This window comes from Biomphalaria glabrata, chromosome 4, assembly GCF_947242115.1.
Source record: "Biomphalaria glabrata chromosome 4, xgBioGlab47.1, whole genome shotgun sequence".
Classification (NCBI taxonomy): Eukaryota; Metazoa; Mollusca; class Gastropoda; family Planorbidae; genus Biomphalaria; species Biomphalaria glabrata.
Window position 1 is genome coordinate 32,636,241 of NC_074714.1, and position 14,210 is coordinate 32,650,450.

General features: G+C 33.8%; 1 protein-coding gene across 4 annotated transcripts in view; it reads left to right on the plus strand.

Annotated features, from left to right (window-relative positions):
* Positions 1 to 206: 206 nt before the first annotated feature.
* Positions 207 to 14,210, plus strand: part of LOC106074584 (uncharacterized) — a 54,216-nt gene continuing 40,212 nt past the window's right edge. The window contains exon 1 of one of the 4 annotated variants that reach the window (XM_056025905.1): positions 207 to 405. The gene's annotated coding sequence lies outside the window, so the exon portion shown is untranslated. Of the gene's footprint in view, positions 406 to 4,264; positions 4,284 to 5,144; positions 5,167 to 6,390; positions 6,457 to 14,210 lie in introns of those variants that run through there. The other 3 variants (XM_056025904.1, XM_056025903.1, XM_056025902.1) reach the window with 3 other exon arrangements.

Sequence of the window (14,210 nt, forward strand, 5' to 3'; positions counted from 1 at the left end):
TAAACACATCTCTAAATACACAATACACCGAGTACACTCACGCTGGAGCAAAATTACGAAAATATAAAGTTGATGAGAGAGAGAGCGATGGACAGAGATACAGTGAGAAAGGGGGAAAACGTGGGAGAGAGAACTATGAAAGGGACTAGAGGACAGCAAGGGCAAAGGGAGGAGAGAGAGAGGAGGGTATATCTATTTAAATAAGAAGGCCAGAGTCCATTGCGATCCTTCTATTTAGTTGAACGCTACTCTCAGACTCTAATGGAATTCTAGAAAGATGAGATGATCTGACATTAGAATCAAACAACATTCTGAGTGCCTGTTGATCTTCTAATGTGTTCACTTGATTTGTAGGGAATGGATGGATAGAGAGTGGACAATAGTGGAGAATTATTTAATAGATAAGTATGTGATAGATAAGTATGTGATAGATAAGTATGTGATAGATAAGTATGTGATAGATAAGTATGTAATAGATAAGTATGTGATAGATAAGTATGAAATAGATAAATATGTGATAGATAAGTATGAAATAGATAAGTATGTGATAGATAAGTATGTAATAGATAAGTATGTGATAGATAAGTATGTGATAGATAAGTATGTAATAGATAAGTATGTAATAGATAAGTATCTGATAGATAAGTATGAAATAGATAAGTATGTGATAGATAAGTATGTGATAGATAAGTATGTAATAGATAAGTATGTAATAGATAAGTATGTGATAGATAAGTATGTGATAGATAAGTATGTAATAGATAAGTATGTAATAGATAAGTATCTGATAGATAAGTATGAAATAGATAAGTATGTGATAGATAAGTATGTGATAGATAAGTATGTGATAGATAAGTATGTGATAGATAAGTATGTGATAGATAAGTATGTAATAGATAAGTATATGATAGATAAGTATGTGATAGATAAGTATGAAATAGATAAGTATGTGATAGATAAGTATGTGATAGATAAGTATGAAATAGATAAGTATGTGATAGATAAGTATGTGATAGATAAGTATGTAATAGATAAGTATGTGATAGATAAGTATGTGATAGATAAGTATGTAATAGATAAGTATATGATAGATAAGACATCAAAATAGCTAAGAAGATTAATATCTTAAATATATGGGCATGTAGAAAATAAATAGAAGTAAGATAAAAAAAATTTAATACATGCAATTTAATTAGAAAGAAAGAATAATACACGAGTTAGATAGATACAAAAAGAGAAAAGTTGGAACCTTTACTATTAGTATAGGAAGTAACAAAAGGAACTATTCAATTTCTTTGCATTGAAACTTGTTGAACAAACAAGTCAATCCAAGACAAGTACAGAGCATACTATCATAAAACGTGATTTTATTTACAAAAACACAGAGAGTGGTCATATCTCATAGGTGGCCCCCGAATGACGCGATGGGACTGCACCCTAAGTTCCATTTATTAAGGACATTTCGTTGGCTGTATGGAAGTCCAAATTTTCTAAATATCTAATTGCTTTAGTTTTGATGAGGTTTATACAAATTGCACACAATGTGCTCTATTATTCTTTTTATAAACTTTTTGTTAACTGTTAGTAGCTAATACACCAGAAGACTCAAGTTCTATCTATCTATCTATCTATCTATCTATCTATCTATCTATCTATCTATCTATCTATCTATCTATCTGTCTGTCTGTCTGTCTGTCTGTCTGTCTGTCTGTCTGTCTATCTATCTATCTATCTATCTATCTATCCATCTATCAATCTATCTATCTATCTATCTATCTATCTATCTATCTATCTATCTATCTATCTATCTATCTATCTATCTATCTGTCTGTCTGTCTGTCTGTCTGTCTGTCTGTCTGTCTGTCTGTCTATCTATCTATCTATCTATCTATCTATCTATCTATCTATCTATCAATCTATCTATCTATCTATCTATCTATCTATCTATCTATCTATCTATCTATCTATCTATCTATCTATCTGTCTGTCTGTCTGTCTGTCTGTCTGTCTGTCTGTCTGTCTGTCTGTCTGTCTGTCTATCTATCTATCTATCTATCTATCTATCTATCTATCTATCAATCTATCTATCTATCTATCTATCTATCTATCTATCTATCTATCTATCTATCTATCTATCTATCTATCTGTCTGTCTGTCTGTCTGTCTGTCTGTCTGTCTGTCTGTCTGTCTGTCTGTCTATCTATCTATCTATCTATCTATCTGTCTGTCTGTCTGTCTGTCTGTCTGTCTGTCTGTCTGTCTGTCTATCTATCTATCTATCTATCTATCAATCTATCTATCTATCTATCTATCTATCTATCTATCTATCTATCTATCTATCTATCTATCTATCTATCTATCTATCTGTCTGTCTGTCTGTCTGTCTGTCTGTCTGTCTGTCTGTCTGTCTGTCTGTCTGTCTATCTATCTATCTATCTATCTATCTATCTATCTATCTATCTGTCTGTCTGTCTGTCTGTCTGTCTGTCTGTCTGTCTGTCTGTCTGTCTGTCTGTCTGTCTGTCTATCTATCTATCTATCTATCTATCTATCCCATGCAAAAACAAAAGAAACTGTCATGATGGTCCTTTCTATGTCGATGGTTGTGCCCTGCTAGCTCACAATGAATTTGATTTCTAGAACGCGTCAATGAATTTGCATACGCTGCCGCCTCTTTCGGTTTATCTATAAACCTCGGGAAAACAGAAGTCATGTTCCATAAGTCACACAATAAAACCTACTCAGTCCCAAAGATCTCCATATATGGAGCAGATTACTTTACACATCTATGAAGTATAGAAGTATACATATATATATATATATATATATATATATATATATATATATATATATATATATATATATATTTGATTTTGACCATTCACAAAATATTTTAGCCATTAGTACACAATAATGATCTTTCTTTTAAAAAAAATGGTAAAGTCAGATTTTCAATAACTTATATGGCAGCCAGTCTACATTGAACGAATAGTCGCTTTTTTTACTTTTACGGGGGTTTTTGAAATTAAAAGTATATAAAGGCAAACTGATTTTATTATAACACTTCAACACAAATTTAAAAAAAAATATATACTTAAAAAAAGGATTATCTTAAGGAGAAAACTCCCCATTTACTGCTATGTATCTAAATACTGTAAGATTTATTTACAATTTTTGTATCAAAATTAATTAATTAATTACAAATGTTTAATTATTTATTTGGTTAATTTGGAAATAACGTGTTTAAAATTTCTAACAGACAGAGTGAGTTGATGTAAGCTTTGTACCAGACAGACAGAGTGAGTTGATGTAAGCTTTGTACCAGACAGACAGAGTGAGTTGATGTAAAGCTTTGTACCAGACAGACAGAGTGAGTTGATGTAAGCTTTGTACCAGACAGACAGAGTGAGTTGATGTAACGCTTTGTACCAGACAGACAGAGTGAGTTGATGTAAGCTTTGTACCAGACAGACAGAGTGAGTTGATGTAAGCTTTGTACCAGACAGACAGAGTGAGTTGATGTAAGCTTTGTACCAGACAGACAGAGTGAGTTGATGTAAGCTTTGTACCAGACAGACAGAGTGAGTTGATGTAACGCTTTGTACCAGACAGACAGAGTGAGTTGATGTAAGCTTTGTACCAGACAGACAGAGTGAGTTGATGTAACGCTTTGTACCAGACAGACAGAGTGAGTTGATGTAAGCTTTGTACCAGACAGACAGAGTGAGTTGATGTAAGCTTTGTACCAGACAGACAGAGTGAGTTGATGTAAGCTTTGTCAAAACGATTGGGGTAATTAGATGAATGAGGTAAAGTACAAAATGTTAACTCTTGAACTGAAGAGTGGAGGGTGCTCATTTTCAACTCTACACTCATGTCAGCTCACTTTCCTCTCACATTCACCTCAATTTTAACTCATCCCGTCTCACTGTTAACTCACTGTACCTCACAGTGACCTCACCTCATTCTACCTCTTTATCATCTCACTTCCTCTCACTGTCACCTGTCACTCTCTCCTCACTCTTTCTCCTCCCACTGTTTAAAGTCTTAGTGACCAGATGAGGACTATTTGAGTTGCTGGTCTAGTCACTGTATCTCAGTTATCTACCTGTTGTTCTTACGTTCAACACAGCTATTTATAGAAACACGAGCTCATCTCCACGTGACGCTGTCAATCTTTGACATTGAACTTTTTTTCTCTCTTTCTTTGATTGTAACACGAAGTAAACAATACTTAGACATTTAGTTGCCACGTCAACAGCAGAACAAACCACAGACAACAGGTACACGTTTCTTTTTATTTATTTCTTTTTTTCTTGAGGCATGGCTACACGTCAGGGGACCGCAGGACTCACGCATTGTACATTTACATGCAGGAGAGTTTCTATTACTTTGTTAGTCTACATTTTGATTGTTATCACTTCTTTTTACAAAGCTTATAGTTACTCAACCTGTCTGTATGGTAAAACGTTTGTACACGTTATTTCTCCCACACCCTATCTCGGATTAAGCTGAAATTTCGCATAATTGTTTCTTTGACCTGACAACACAAGAATCAATTAAAAAAAAAATTAACATATGAGTTAATTAACTATTGGTAATTAATTATTTTGTTTGGAAACTTGAACAGGGGAAAGAAATTGTACTTGACAGATGTGGTGGTATAAGTTGAATTAGTCCCCTTGACCACCCCTGAGTGAACATTTTTTTATGCTTTTGAAAAGACGATCATGTAAACATTCACTGAGATACCCCCTTCTTCCCTCCCCCTTTCAAAACGGGTCCAGACAAATGAGAGCGCATACCTCGTGGATGCTAAAAGCTAAACAAAAACAATTGGTAAAAATACTTGCTCAGATTTATTAGGTCTATAATGACAGTCTACTATGTTACATTGGTACAATTACACTTGATATAAGCTGTGTTTTTTTTAAAGTATTTTTTATGTTTTTCTTCTTCTTTTTTGTTTTGTTTTTTTATTATTTTTATCCCATGAAATGTTGCGAGGTGAAAGGTCAGGAACACGATTCTTTACAGGCTTATCTCCCTAAGAATGTATCAATATATTTCACACAGTTAAATGACAGTGGTGGATACATTTGTGAAAGTGCAATGGTAAATACTAGGATGACTTCAGTAGTTCTGATGTATAAGTCAGGGTGTAAGGTTTGTCGATTTTGTATTTCTAAGAATCATTACACATCATTTCCTCCTCCCTTCCTCCGTAGAACGCCTCAGTGAACTGCGAGGTTTATGCTTTCTTTTTATGTCTAGTGACTTTTTTTTTTCTTTTTCGCTATTGACATTTATGACGTCATTTGTCGTCGTTCAAATCCTCAAAGAACTTTGTCACATACCGCGAGCTTGGCACGCGTTGGAAGTTCTAAACTTCTTCCGGAAATGACCCAGCAGCATCAGCTTGTAACGTAAAGCCAAAGGCCAAGAATACAAAAACTAGAAGCAATAGTGGTCATGCTTGGTGAAGTATAAAGATATGCATTTCAATCAACAATCTCACAAACAAAAGTTTGTTTTTTTAACATTTCAACATATCTCGCGATTTTATATAGGATTTAAAAAAAAAAAAAAGACCTTCAAGAATACAGATTCAATAATTAGTGAAAATGTCAGTGATCAAGTTACGCCATTTTTTACACACTCTAAAATGTCAATAAATTAACTTCACGTAAAGCAGACATAATTGATGCCATACTAAAAAGTTACGTGTGTTGAACTAGGGTTGTTGGGGTTTTTGGTCTAATTGTCTTTAAAAAAACATCTCGTCATTGTAGAAATTAGCTTTATAAACTTCGACAAAAGGTATTTTAATTCTGATGAAAAAAAAACAACTTAATGAGCACATTGCTATTATCTACTACAGCTTTACTGCGAACTTTATAGATCTAGAGACCGTTAGAAATGGGGGTGGGGGGTAATCAATAAAGTTAAAAATGAAGTAGTCTGCCTAATCAAAGAGTATTATATGGATTGCGTTTTAACCATCTTAAGATTTGAATTTATTAGATGTTATAATATTTTAAAAAACTTCACAGTTTCTTCCAAAAACTGATAAACTTTAGATAATTGTTCAAAGCAAGATGAAGATTTAAAATCAAAAGTTGCTTGCAAACGTTGTTAGGGTTCTCTCTTCAAATTCTCCTGCTCTGTTTCCAGAGCTGTCTGTTTCTCGTCCATGTCTGGGACGTTCTCTGTTGACATTCTCTCTCTCTGTAATTGAAAGAACTCCACTGCCAAGCACGTCCATGGGGTCGATCATGTGTGTCTCTCCCCCCTCCCCCCCCCCGCCTATTGCTACAAGGATACTGTTGCTATGGCAATGAAATAAATCTTTTATGACGTTAAAGAACGATTCATTGACGAGAGGCTGTACGAAGGAGACGAGAACTCTTGTCACCACATTCTCAAAACATTGGGATGAAATTATCCGTCAGTACAGTAAGCGTTACATTCTTAAACTCATTAACAGATATATATATAAATAGTATTTTTAAAAATAAATATTCCTTTAGAATTACGGTAAAACATTTAAAAGTTCCACTAATTTGATACATTTTTTTACAAAGATTTGATACATATTTTTTATTTTATTTTGCAATGAATGGAATATTTACTTTAATGGAGGATGTTATATTGACACCAAGTTTCTCATAGCACTCAGGTCTTTGAAAATTGTATCCTCCTAAAACATCGCAGTCCATTTGAATGTACCGCAATGAAATGCTTTCTGTTGAGTTAACATTATAAATCCATATCAATCTAGGTCATGATAATAATAACGCAACAACAAGAAGCACTAAGAAAAGTAGATCAAATAACAGGAGCATTCAACTAGATACTACTTCCACTGAATGGACTTTGCTTATTAACAGTCGGATTTCAATAGACCAAGTTGTTCTTCAACCATTGCAATCAGAACAGCCTAGTTTATAAACCTTTATTTTTTCTTGGTAAATAAATAATTAGACAAAGATAAAGGAGGGGGGGGGGTATCTATGTCAATGTTTCCCTGATCGCTTTTAAATACATAAAGAAAACTTAGGGATCAAATCTTCTGTATGGGAATAATTCAACTTAACTCCATCAAACCTTCTGTATGGGAATAATTCAACTTAAATCATCAAATCTTCCAAGTGCAATCTCTTTCCCTTTTTCGATACCAAAGAAAATAATGAATTAGCGATAGTCAGTTAACTAATTGAATTTTTTTTTATCAGGTAGAGGAAATAATTGTGCAAAGTTTCAACTTGATCCGAGATTGGGGTGTGGGAGAAATAACGCGTAGATTGATTCTATAGTACAGACAGAGTGAGCTGATCTAAGATTTGTACCAGACAGACAGAGTGAGCTGATCTAAGATTTGTAAAAACGTAAAATCAACTCCACAAATATTGCTAACTATATAGATGTTGTAGGTAAGAACATTGTGTTATCGTCATTCATTTGACTACATAACTTCTCATCAAAGCACAAGAACACACTAAGTGAATCACACACAGATATACACACACACACTTCACACAGTTGTCTACTGATTGACTCCTGGGGAAAGGTTTCTGGTGGATGCCCTGGGATTAGTTCCACGCGAGCCCCCAACACTTGTCTCACACGTTTTGTTTCTGATAGAAAGAGTTGTCTCCCTTTTTTCCCCATGTGACTTCAAAGTCAACACGTGATCCCACGTCACAGATGTTAACAATCACATAAGTTTCAGTTTAAAGTGTTTCTGATGTATTAACAACTAAACAGACAAATAAAAGTCAAATATCGGAACGAGTGAAACTGAAAAAAGTTTGAAATTTGATTTTAAAGTGCTAAAATGTACACACAATAATATCATTTATCTTTAAAAATAAAAATAAATATTATTAACGCACTGGAGAACTAAACAACTACATACTCGCAGCTATCCTCCATAAATGCGAAACTCTAATAGGGAGATTATGTTGAATAAAACAGGCCAATATGAAGAAGCAAATTATAAATTACTAGTAATTAATTGATTAATTGAGTATTTCTGTTTATTGATTCATGTTTTGTTAGGTACAATAAATAATTGTTTACATTATCAACTTGATCGGAGAATGCATTAGGAAGAAGTAGCGTTAACAATTATTTGAAGTGACTAAACCCAGCTAATTTAGCCATATCTGTGAATAATGAAGTATTAGTTTCCCTTGTTGCTATTAAACAAAATAATAAATTACCAGTAATTGATTATTTAATTGGTTCCTTTTTTTAATGATTCGTGTATTGTCTATGTCAATGAATAATTGTGCGAAGTTTCAGCTTGATCCGAGAATGGGTGTGCATTTTTACCAGACAGTCAGACAGACAGAGTGAGTAGATATAAGTTTTGTATAAACAAGGCCATACGTCATGCCATGCAATGTTTTATCTTTTGCATGTTCTCTAAAGCACAGAGCGTAACATTCTCACATTCTCTGATGTAACAGACAGCGGTATTAATACGTTATTAAAGTTAATTTCTTAAAATACCGATATAAACAAAAATCTAATTCCAGAGTTTCAGTTATTAATCTCTAGTATATAAAGTTCAACGTAAACAAGTATATTCCTTATAAAACTCAACACAATTTGCATCACCATCCGGGGGAGGGGTGGTTCTACATTGATAAGAGAAGTAACTAAAGTTGTATTGGCGTTAAGTTTTGACCAATGTTGGTCAGAGCATTGTATTTCTGCTACAATATTATTATGTATTATTTTTTCGGTGTGTGTTTATAAAAACTTTGATGTTAGTTTGCGTGAATGCAAAGAAAGAATCGATCGATGATCATTTAGCTTTGAATGAAATGTTCTGAAGTCCGCGTGGGACTCGTGGTGGACACCTTCTGGTAGGCTACTGGTCAGACACAGCTTTCACTTACGCTTGACAGAGTCAAATATTCACTTCATTTATCACGTGTGTAATCTTGTCATCGTCTGCATAGGAATGACACTATTCGTTCTTTATGGTTGCAGTTCGTGTCCTGGTTGGAATGACATCGCCAATGCTTTGTATTTATTTTCTTCACCACTGCTACAAACATTTGGTTTATTTTTTGGTTTAAGTGCAGATATTTTACAAGCAGTTTGATTATAAATGTTTTTATCAGATTGTCATTGTTAAACATCACAGTCAAGGAGATATAGGTCTACAAAAAATCATTTGAATCCCAGAATACACAACCTAAATGCGAGATGGCGCTCCCAAGTCTATTTTAAGTTGAGTTTTGTTTAGATAGGTCAGTATCAGCTTCTAACTTGCACTTCCGCCTATTATTACGAGTCTGCTACTGCAGATTTTCTCTCTATTCACTTGTGTTTGCCTCAACAAGCAGTAATCATTTATTAATTCGTGTTCAAAGTAAAGCAATCTTTAACAATTTGATGTCGCTAAGAAGTTTTAGTAGATTTAGTCTTCATGACCAGTTTTCTATAGTCAGTGATTTGTTAATTTTATTCATGTAGGCCTAACACTATACATTTTTAACGGTCCCCGAAAGGGCGATGGCCGCTATTAAGTTTGTGTCGTCTGTCCATCATTCTTTCCGACCTTCCCGTTTAGATCGCGAAAACTAAATATCTAGAAAAGATCAAATCTGGCATCATGATATTCTAGCTCTTTCAAAGTTATGATGCAACGGCTACTTTTTTTCTTTTCTGAAAACGAACCGTTTAATTTTAAAATTAACTATGCAATCAGTTTTTCATAACAAGACATCATGCAGCACTTTTCTGTCTGTTGCATTGTCTGCTGCTGCGTTATTCTGTCGCCTGCTAATAACAAAATTGATTGATTCTCTATTAACATTTCGCACTGTGTACAAGATTTTAAAATATATTTTTAGCACTGTTGAGTCCAATTTCTAAGTTCTTTTCCTTTGAACGAAGAGATATTTATACTTTAGTTGGCAAGAGTCATCTTTCTATGTAGCGTCCTTGACATTGCTTATTTTGTTTATTTCAATTTTACGTTATCTTTAGGTTCCATTATATTGTCACCACATTTCTATATATTTTTTCTCTTCTTTTTTTATTTTTATTGTTCACATTCCCCCTTACCTATCCTTTAGTCTGTTGGACCTTTGGGGCTGCATAAAATATTTGTCGACCGTCTTTCTCCATTTCTCTCGCTCCTTTGCCTTGGATAGAACCTCTTTCAAAGGCAGTCCCGTCCACTCTTTTATGCTGTCTTCCCATCGCTTTCTCTGTCTGTCTCTTTTTCTTTTTCCACGTACCGCTCCCTGAAGGAACGTCTTTGCGAGCCCCGAATACCTCGTAATATAATCCTTATATGGTCATAGAGTTTTATTTTGCGTTTTTTTTTACAATAGTTAGCAGGTCATCGTGGGGTCCAATCGCGTTTGTAACCCTGCCTCTAATCTCTTCGTTTTGTGATGCTGTCTGTTAGATGTGATACCTAGGATAGGCCTACTTCTGTAGCATCTCAATGCCATTGCTAGGGTCCTCTTATCTAGCTCTGCAGTCAAAGCATATAAGAATGCGACCATGACCTGGAAGCGCATCAGTCTGATTTTGTTACCAGATCTAAGGAGTCTTCTTATATAATACAGACGTTACTTCAAAAAAGAAGATGATTACGTCCTACGCGTCATGCATTTAGTCATGCATTTTAACCAATGACTTAAACTCTGCCAGGTCACTGGTTTTCCTGGCTAGCTCAAGCAACCCATTCCATGCTCTAATAGCACTAGGGAAGAAGGAGTATTTGTACAAATGTGTCCTAGCATATGAAACGAGGAATGTGCCTTTATCTTTGGGTCTTTCTGAGTATTTTATTAAATTTTGTTTTTGTACCCGAAGATTATGGTTCAGTGTTTTATGTATAATTGCTACTTTACTTTTGAGTCTTCTATCTTAAAGGCTTTCTAAATTTAGTGATTTTACTAAAGGTGTTACTCTAGTCAAATGTGAATATTCGTTTGTTATGAATCTCACTGCTCTATTTTGTGTCTGTTTCAATTTCTTAATATTTTCTTGAGTTGATGGGTCCCAAACATTTTAGTTTTATGTTCTTATTTGATTTATAGAAAGGCTTTTAATAAACCCTAATGCTTAGTTTGATTTTTTTATAGTCTCATCAATATTGGGATTCCATGAAAGTTTTTCAATTATTATAACACCTAGGTATTTTGCGTTTTTAGTCTGTGTTACTGGTTTACCATGAATAAGATAAGTGGAATGTATTTGTTTTAGTTTTTTTGTTACTCTTAATGACTGACATATTTCTAGGTGGAAAGACATGCTCCAATTTGATTCCCATTTTTTGTAATTCATCTAATTCTTTTGTAAAATTTCTGTATCTTGTTGCTTTTATTATGCAATCGTCTGCGAATAATCTGACTTTTGTTCCTGAACTTATGCAATTTGGTAAATCATTTATGTAAATTAAAAATAGTAGTGGGCCTAAGACTGTTCCTTGAGGTACACCTGAGTTTACTGTTATTGGTGTTGATCTAGAGCCATTTATTATTACAGTTTGTTCTCTCCCTATCAGAAAATCATTAATACACTGATGCAATGCCAACATATTTTTTTGAAGCAAACTATGGTGGTGAACTTTGTCAAAAGCTTTGGAAAAATCTAGTAAGATAGCATCTATTTGTTCACTATTATCTAAAATCATCAATTAGTCCTATTAGTTGTGTTTCACATGATCTATATTTCCTAAAGCCATGTTGGTATGGGTTGATGACATTATGTTTGTCGAAAAGTAGGCAATGATGAGATTTACATTTACTAAGAACACCTTCGACAAAATATGGCTGACGTCTTTAATAACAAACCGGAACTGACTCAGATTTAGACATTAATGCATTTAATGGTTGATATAACTTATTTGATGATATGTTACTCTTGTTTCTCTTAGACTTTGATTGATTTATGTCGATGGTATTGATCTCAAAGCCGATTAACGTCCTACCGCTGTACACGTGCTGTAGAAGCACAAATCAATGCAAACTTTATTGATTGATCGTGATGATAAATCTACAATTTAAGTAGCTCGCCCGTCAATCTGTTTCAACCAAGACAATTTTTGACACTGACATTTATTTTGTCCAAAGTAAACCATTCTCCAATGGACTATTTAGTTAAAAATAAAAACAACAGATAAGATACACAACCCGTAAACAAAATATGTGTATAAAGACATCGGAGTTAATTACCCTTGACTGCTCGCTCAACACAAAAATCATCGATAGAAAAGATTTTGAAATGTGCCTGTGTTTTTGTCATTGTATTCTGTGTGTGTGTGTGCGTTGAAATGTTTTGCGTTTAGACAAATGTATTTGAAAAAGAAAATATCAATAACTTAATTACTAAGAGACAAAACTGCAGCTGAATGGTGAATACAACAGACAAGGCTGCAGCAATGTCGTGAATAGAACAGCGGACAATGACGTCTGTCTCTACGTTTGACCGTTGGACAATACGTCCAGTCCGTTGAGACAAAACTTGGTTCTTATAATGTATAACATTAAGGCATTCATAGATAGGGACTACATTGAAGGATCTAAAATAACATTGTCTCTGGGAAGACACATCTGTCTTATTTCAATTCATTGGCTACACAACATTAACAAATTATTCTTGAAACATTTGTTTTTATTTATAGTTGTTATTTTCTGTTTGTCTCTCTCTCTCTCATTTTTTTCTGTCTTTCTTAATCTTATTTTTTTAAATTATTATTTTTATTTTATGATATCTGTTCTGGTTGACCTTTCTTTTTGTCTCTCCCCCGCCCATCTCCTCGTTTTCAGTTCATTATTTCCTAGAGTCTTCTTACAACGTTTTCAGTTCATTATTTCCTAAAGTCTTCTTACAACGTTTTCAGTTCATTATTTCCTAAAGTCTTCTTACAACGTTTTCAGTTCATTATTTCCTAGAGTCTTCTTACAACGTTTTCAGTTCATTATTTCCTAGAGTCTTCTTACAACGTTTTCAGTTCATTATTTCCTAGAGTCTTCTTACAACGTTTTCAGTTCATTATTTCCTAGAGTCTTCTTACAACGTTTTCAGTTCATTATTTGCTAGAGTCTTCTTACAACGTTTTCAGTTCATTATTTCCTAGAGTCTTCTTACAACGTTTTCAGTTCATTATTTCCTAGAGTCTTCTTACAACGTTTTCAATTCATTATTTCCTAGAGTCTTCTTACAACGTTTTCAGTTCATTTTTTCCTAGAGTCTTCTTACAACGTTTTCAGTTCATTATTTCCTAGAGTCTTCTTACAACGTTTTCAGTTCATTATTTCCTAGAGTCTTCTTACAACGTTTTCAGTTCATTATTTCCTAGAGTCTTCTTACAACGTTTTCAGTTCATTATTTCCTAGAGTCTTCTTACAACGTTTTCAGTTCATTATTTCCTAGAGTCTTCTTACAACGTTTTCAGTTCATTATTTCCTAGAGTCTTCTTACAACGTTTTCAGTTCATTATTTCCTAGAGTCTTCTTACAACGTTTTCAGTTCATTATTTCCTAGAGTCTTCTTACAACGTTTTCAGTTCATTATTTCCTAGAGTCTTCTTACAACGTTTTTCAGTTCATTATTTCCTAGAGTCTTCTTACAACGTTTTCAGTTCATTATTTCCTAGAGTCTTCTTACAACGTTTTCAGTTCATTATTTCCTAGAGTCTTCTTACAACGTTTTCAGTTCATTATTTCCTAGAGTCTTCTTACAACGTTTTCAGTTCATTATTTCCTAGAGTCTTCTTACAACGTTTTCAGTTCATTATTTCCTAGAGTCTTCTTACAACGTTTTCAGTTCATTATTTCCTAGAGTCTTCTTACAACGTTTTCAGTTCATTATTTCCTAGAGTCTTCTTACAACGTTTTCAGTTCATTATTTCCTAGAGTCTTCTTACAACGTTTTCAGTTCATTATTTCCTAGAGTCTTCTTACAACGTTTTCAGTTCATTATTTCCTAGAGTCTTCTTACAACGTTTTCAGTTCATTATTTCCTAGAGTCTTCTTACAACGTTTTCAGTTCATTATTTCCTAGAGTCTTCTTACAACGTTTTCAGTTCATTATTTCCTAGAGTCTTCTTACAACGTTTTCAGTTCATTATTTCCTAGCGTCTTCTTACAACGTTTTCAGTTCATTATTTCCTAGAGTCTTCTTACAACGTTTTCAGTTCATTATTTCCTAGAGTCTTCTTACAACGTTTT